The sequence below is a fragment of the Monodelphis domestica genome, chromosome 5, assembly GCF_027887165.1.
Source record: "Monodelphis domestica isolate mMonDom1 chromosome 5, mMonDom1.pri, whole genome shotgun sequence".
In the NCBI taxonomy this organism is placed as follows: Eukaryota; Metazoa; Chordata; class Mammalia; order Didelphimorphia; family Didelphidae; genus Monodelphis; species Monodelphis domestica.
This window is the reverse complement of record NC_077231.1, coordinates 298,807,938-298,815,159: the sequence shown is the minus strand read 5'-3', so window position 1 is coordinate 298,815,159 and position 7,222 is coordinate 298,807,938. Positions and strand designations below refer to the sequence as shown.

The 7,222-nt window shown below is 37.4% G+C and overlaps 1 long non-coding RNA gene across 2 annotated transcripts in view; it reads left to right on the top strand.

Annotated features, from left to right (window-relative positions):
• LOC130454669 (uncharacterized) overlaps positions 1–6,617 on the top strand; it is a 35,529-nt gene extending 28,912 nt beyond the window's left edge. For both annotated transcript variants that reach the window (XR_008912494.1, XR_008912495.1), the window contains one exon: positions 6,191–6,617. This is a non-coding gene — a long non-coding RNA (uncharacterized LOC130454669). The remainder of the gene's footprint in view (positions 1–6,190) is intronic.
• The last annotated feature ends 605 nt before the right edge of the window (positions 6,618–7,222 follow it).

Sequence of the window (7,222 nt, the reverse complement as noted above, 5' to 3'; positions counted from 1 at the left end):
TATCAAGGGGGGCTTCATGAGAAGGTAATATATGATCTGGTCCTGTAAGGTAAAAGGTGGTGGTGGTAATGGTGATGGTGGTAGTAGTAGTGGTAATAGTAGTAGTAGTAGTAGTAGTAGTAGTAGTAGTAGTAGTAGTAGTAGTAGTAGTAGTAGTGATAGCAGTTGTAACTATAGTAGAAGTAGTACTTAGCAGTTATAGAATTTTTACATAGTGCTTTCCATGTTATCTTATTTGATCATGAAAGCAACCCTGTGAGGTAAGTGCTATGATTATTCTCATTTTCCCTTCAAGAAAACAGGGTAAATGACTTTCCCAGATCCACATTACTAGTAAGAGTTTGCAAGACAAGATTAGAATTCAGGACTTTCTAACTTCAGGGTAGGAATTTAATTTACCAACAAATGTTCAGGAAATCATCCTCCTTTACATTATACTCTAGTTTTATCAGGAAAGGAAACAGAGAGGATTTGTTTAAGGTTTTCTTCCCTTTCTTCACCCAATGCCAACAGTCACCCAAATGCAAAGCTGAGATTCAGGCTGGTTCCATGTCATGTGCTTATCTGACTATTAAAATGTGGCAGATACTGTGCAAAAATAGTACCAATGTATTCAAGTGAGAATATTCTCACTTTGGAAATTAATTCTCACAAGCAGATGGAAACTTAGAATAAAACAGTTATTAGCTAGAATGTGAGTAATTCTTTTCCTACCCTTGTATTAGCCTGGAAAATGTATAGTTCTTTATGAGCTAATTAATAGAAACTACACTGATCTCAGAACACTTTATATATCTCTGATACACTGATGCCTTTCTAATCGGTTATCTTTACTTGCTTTTCCTCTCTTCTAGATTGTAAGCTCTTTGAGGGCAAGAATAATGCCTCATTTTCTCTTAATGAACCATTCAAAGATTCATTAAATACCCACTATGTGCTAGGCACTGAGGTCAAAAACACAATAAATGAAGTAATCCCTACTCTCATCTCTAAGAGTTTGCTATCACTTCCCCAGAATCTCGAATAGTTCTAGCTTATATAATACTTAATGAATGATTCAATTAATTAATTAGTTATTATCACTCCTTTTGTAAGAATTCCATTGGCTCTTTGAATAGGAAGGGGTTCTCAGAAAAATGGAGTCCAACCTCCTACCCAGCACAGAAACTAAAAAACACCTTAACAGTCTCTAACTTCTAAATAAATAATTCCAGGGATGGGAAATAAACTACTTCATTAAATGTTAAAGTGCCGTATGGAAAACTAAAATCTATCCCATGATTTTTACCCATCAGTCCTAATCCTGCCCTCAAAAATCTATAAGAATAAATTTAATCTCCCTTGAGCATGAGTCTATCATGTCCTACCCAAAGACTTCTCTTTTCCATTCTAAGAATTCAAACATTCTCTACATGACAATATTTCTAGATCCTTCACCCTCCAGTTCACTTTCCTTTATCCATTTTGTCAACATTTCTCTTCAAGTGTGCTCAGAAATGGATGCAATATTATGAATGGAGTCTCACCAGTACAGAGCACAATATGACAAAAACGACTGTGGTTCCCATGTTTTTTTTTTTTTTTCTAGAAATTTAACCTTTGGTGGCTTGAACTTTCTTAACTTCTACAACATACTATATTGACTTCTATTGCTGTTAGTCCAGGTCTCCATCATCATGTACTTGGGCAGTTAATCTTATAATCAAACATAGTATTAGTTTTGACTTATCTGTGTTAATTATTCATTTGCTTGGTTCTGATCCATTGTTTCAAGCCTGTCAAGAATTTTTTGAGTTTTGATTCTACTCTTCTCTATATTGTATCATCTCCTCTGGCTTTGTGTTATCAAAAAAAATATAAATATATCTTCTGCCTTCCCCTATGAATGAGTCAAGGTGAAGGATGGAACCCTAGAGAATGCCAGTTGTTGACAATATCTCCATCCATGCTCTCCAGCTAGGGTCTTTCCACCATTTATAAATCCTTCTAATTAATGTACCATTCAACCCATATCTCTCCACCTAATTCACAAGGAGTGAATTGGGTTCCAGATTTGGAGTCAGGAGGAGAATGTGAATACAAATCCTATATCACACATTTACTAGCTATGTGATACTGACCAATCAATTATCCTCTCTATATCTCAGTTTCTTTCATCTGTAAAATTTGGAGGCTGGATTCAATACCCTCTCTAAGGTCCCTTTAAGCTCTAAATCTTTTGATATTCAAAAAATCATCTCCATGACGACAGAGACTAACTTTCTTTTTGAATATCTTTGCATCCCTAGGGCTTAGCACAGTGACTGGAACTTAGTAAATGTTTAATAAATGCTTGTTAACTTGTCTTGCTTTCAGAAAGCAAAGATGCTGAACACTTTGCTGAAATATTAGTATATAATGTATATAGAGTTCTCCAGATCTCCTAACCTTTTCCCTCCTCATCCATAAAAAAGAAAAAGAAAGTTGTTTTTTCATATGCCATGCCTTGCTTTGAGTGAACCCAACCTCTCTGGATTCTAGTGCCTTCCCTGGGTTCCTTATTCCTATTTATCCTACACATAGTTTGCTTTGTATGTATTTGTTTGCCTGTTGCCTCCCCTTTTAGATTGTGAGTTTGTATAAAGCAGGGATGGTCTTTTGTCTCTTTTTGTATCCCCTTTACTTAGCATAGTGCCTGGCACAAAGTAGACTCTTACCAAATGTTTATTGATTGATCGATGATCATTCTGAAAAATCAACATTTTCCTTTCTAAATGTTCATCTTAGAGAAAGAGAAATATCAAATACTATATTATTCCATTCATCTGGACAGATAAATTGAGGCCAAAAACAAGCTGAAGTATTAAATAATACATAGCAAACACAGTCAATTATATCTTTATTTCCATGGGAAATTTTTGGCTGTGCATTCATGTGCCTTGAACCACCTTTGAGACACTAGGGTTTCCCAGTCTGTACCAGAATCCCAGATATATTGGCTACTTGAAGTCTGTAGCGCTGGGCAAGGGGCAGAGGGGGAAAACAGGAGGGTCCTCAGAATTCTGGGGAGCTTCCAATCTGATGTGAGGTAATCTGGTAGAGTGGATCATGTCCTAGACTCAGAGTTGGAGTAGACATGAATTTGAATTTCATCTTGGACACTCATGAGCTTTGTTATCTTAGATGAGTCATTCACTTCTCTAAGCTTCTATTTTCTTATCTACAAAATGGGTTATTGATAGGATTAGCTGGATGAGAATTAGATTGTTTATTGATAGCATTGGCACTGGTTGCTTAAAATTAGTAAATATATTATTTATTTGTGAACTTGAAAGCACTATACAAATATCCATTATAATGAAGGGGAAACTCCCAAATTAATCCAGAAGAAATCCTGGGATTCCAAGAAACAACCAACCAGAATGGCATTGAGCTAGCTTTTGAGAAGTGTGCACCCCCAAATCAACTATACTGCCACTAACCACAGATAGAAAACCAGTTGTGCCTCCCAACAAGACATCAAGAGATCCATGGATGGTGCCTTCACTGAGGCAACTTGGTCCCAGTTAGATGACTCAGTGATGCCCCCCTAGGGAATCAACAGGGGCCTCCTATCAATAGAGCTCCAGCTACCACTAGAAACTGAGGATTAATTAGAGACATTTGAGTGTAGTCTGCATTTTTTTTAAGTTTCTTTTAAAAGATAGCAAGGTGGGTGTTACTTTATCTTATCCCCATATTCATATACCTGTGCTAATATAGTGTCTTCCTCCAGAGAGTTCTAAGCGGTTCACAAGTTCTTTTAGCTAATTAATCCTGACAAATTCTCTGGTGGGGTGGGTAGGTATTCTTATCCTCATTTCACAAATGAGGAAACTGGAGCAAAACATGATTAATTAAAAGACCCAGGAATTCAGAGAGGTAGAGCAAGTACATTTCCAAAGGTAATAGGCTGGTTACCTAAGTGGATAAATGCACCCCAACCGTGCCGAGAAATTTATTAAACAGGGCTCACCTCCCTAAAATTACCTTTTCTTCACTGAAAGTGAAATCCAGCCCCTTCTGCCAAAGAGAGTTACTCAACCCTGAAATAACATAAGTGGAATGATTTCTTCCTGTTGTTTCCCAGAGGCAGGCTGTCTCCCTGTGCCCATGCTCAAGAGGATACCGACTTCTTTCTCCAAGCCTGGAAATTGCCAAATCCTGCCAGTCACTGAGGATCAACAAAAACTCAGATTTCTGGCATGAATCCTTCCTCCATCCAACCTCTAGCTACCCCTCTCTTCTACCTTTAACCAAAATGAAAGGATTTTTTTCAAAAATGTTATTTTTTCTTTCATTAGTAAGCATTTCTCTCACAAATGCTATTTTTTTCAGTTAAAAGCACTTATTTTCTCTCCCATCTCTCCCTCCATCAAAAAGAAAAAAGAAAAACAAAGTTCTTCTAGCAAATATATCCAGTCAAGCAAAATATCTGTCTCAAAGTTTCCTCAATAGTAATATGTAGATAATGACAACAACTACCTCCCAGGATCTCTGTGAGATTCATGAATAATACTGTAGCACGGTGCCTGGTACATAGTTGACTTCTTTCCTATCATGAGCAATCATTTCATCAATAAACTTTTTAAAGCACCAACTATATGCCAAACACGGGCCATACAAAGATATGAAAATGGTCCCTGCTTATATCCTTAAGGGAAGAGAACATGTGTACACACAAGTATATAGAAATATGCAAATAAATAATAAATTTAAATAAATACAAAATAATTTGAAGTGGTGTATATGCCCTAACTGAGGGAGAGGTAGAGGTCAGGAAAGGCCTCTGAAGAGGGACATGTTTGAGCTAAGCTTTGAAGCAAACTAGAAATTCTAAGATGTGAGGAGGGAATGTTTTCCAGGCATAGGACGCCCAACATCCAACATGGAGTTGGGAGAGGAAAAGCCAAGCCAGTTTAACTGGATCGAAAAGTGAATTAAAGGAATTTCTGTTAATAACACTGGAAAGAACAGTTAGAGACTGTGTAGAGGATCTTCAAAGACCAGTAGAAGCATTTGAATTTGATCCTACAGGTAAGGGAACCACTGGAGTTTATTGATCAGAGTTGTGTTCAGAGCTGGTCCAAACTTCCCATCCCTACTCCCAATCTTATCTTGCAGGCAAAAGTTCTCCTAAGACAAGACACCTGTTCTGGTGTACCTGACCTTGTTTCATCCAACTTGACTGGTTTCCTCTAAAGCATCAGTGATGAATTTTTTTATTATTAAGTACTATTTGATACAAAGAAGTTAAAAAGTCAACTGAGGACCACATAATAGGAAAAGGCAACTTGCGTTGACTTGTCACCATTTTGAAAAGCAAGAACACCGAATCGAAATCTATATTATCTTCAAGCCAGCCACAATGGCAGCGTACATTTAACAAATGGTTTTTGATAATACCTATGTGTGACGTATCATATACAAGGCATTCTTCTAGGTGCCAGGGGAAAATTATCAAAAACAAAACTATTGTAAGATCACAGACTTAGAACTAAAAAGGATTTAAAAAAGAACTAAAAAGGATGCTAACGGTCATCTGGACCAACGTCCTCCTATTTTAGAGATGAGACTCAGAGAGGTTGTGACTTGACCAAGGTCACACCGGTATGTAGACAGAAGAGTTATGACTGAAGGCAAGTCCTCTGACTTTAAATACAAGATACTTTCCACTGCACCATAATGCTATTCTGCCTTCAAGAAGAATCTAAGCTATGTTCAAAAGTGTGATGTCCCAAAGGGAGAATAGGATAAAAGGCTCAAACAAAACACTGTGAAAACCGAATATCACACAACTCTTTCAGGTATGGGTATCCTAGAAGGCTTTGCAAAAGACAGGTATAAACTGGAACATGAAAGAAGATCATAAAACTACAGATTTAGAAGTTGAAGAGAGATTTAGAGACATCTAGTTAAACTCTGTCATTTTACAAATGAGGAAACTGAGGCCCAGGTACCTTAAAGTGGCCCTGATTTATACAAGTATGTCACAGAGTTGGGGTTTAAATGAAAGCCTTTTAATTATAACTCCAGTATTCTTTCAACAGGCAAAAGGTGGGAAGGAGTCTATTCCAGGCATTGGGGCAGAAAAAAAAAGTATATATAAAGAATATTGAATTTTGTTATTAGATATACCAACTAATTACATTTTTACTTACTATGATGGCAGGAGGGGAGAGGAAAGAAAGCACTAAAGGAAGCAAAAGGATCCAGAAGGGAAGATGAGTACTTCTTTGATGTTTACAGAACAGTCCTTCACCCCCAGGTATGCACAACTGTATTGGAGGGTCTCACCTTTGGTCCAGTGATCTATTTTTAGAAGAACCACAAAAACTGAACCTTCCTGGACTCTGCCACCAGAAACAAAGCCAGCTTCCAAGATGATGACTGAACAAACAGAGCCTCGGTACATGTCAGCTCCTCCTGAAAATGGTCTGTTAAAACCAAAGTCTAAATTACATCACTTTGGCACAGCAGAATCCACCCCAAGGGAAAAATAACCATTTTCTTAAAATTTGACATAGGAAACAGAAAGCTTCATAAACTGTGAGACATGGCGAGTATTCACAAATAAAATATAATTAGAAATGTCAAAAGCTAGGTGTAGTTTATGGGAAAATAGCCTGGCAAAGAGAAATGACTATTACAATCATCATTACCTCCTGGCTTCCTTTCCAGTTGTCTTGGATCCTTGATCAATCAACATGTATTTATTAAGCACCTACTATGCATGAATAACCACGCTGGCTCTAGGAATATAGAAACAAAGGTGAAACAGTTTCTGCCCTCCAGGAGCTTACATTACACAAGGGCAGACAATAGATACATACATACATAAATACAAAATAAATAAAATACAACTGGGGATGGGGTTCCTAGGAACTGAGGAAATCAGGGATGACCTCATGTACTAAATTTTGAAGGAAAGAGGATTCTAAGAGACACAAAAGAGGAGGTGACACATTCCTGGCATGGGGCACAGCCTGTGCAAGGGAACAGAGACAAAGAGATCATGTAACAGTTAAAATTTAGGGAGACCAAGGCAGGTAGAAATTAGTTTCTCTCTGCAAGGAGTATTATATTTTTTAGAGGTTTATTAAAGGTTAAAGATTAAAGAAATACAGAATAAGAAAAAAACACGTGCCTAGGCCAGAGGCCTAGGCCAGATAACCTCACATCACGGAAGAGATGGGTCTGCTCC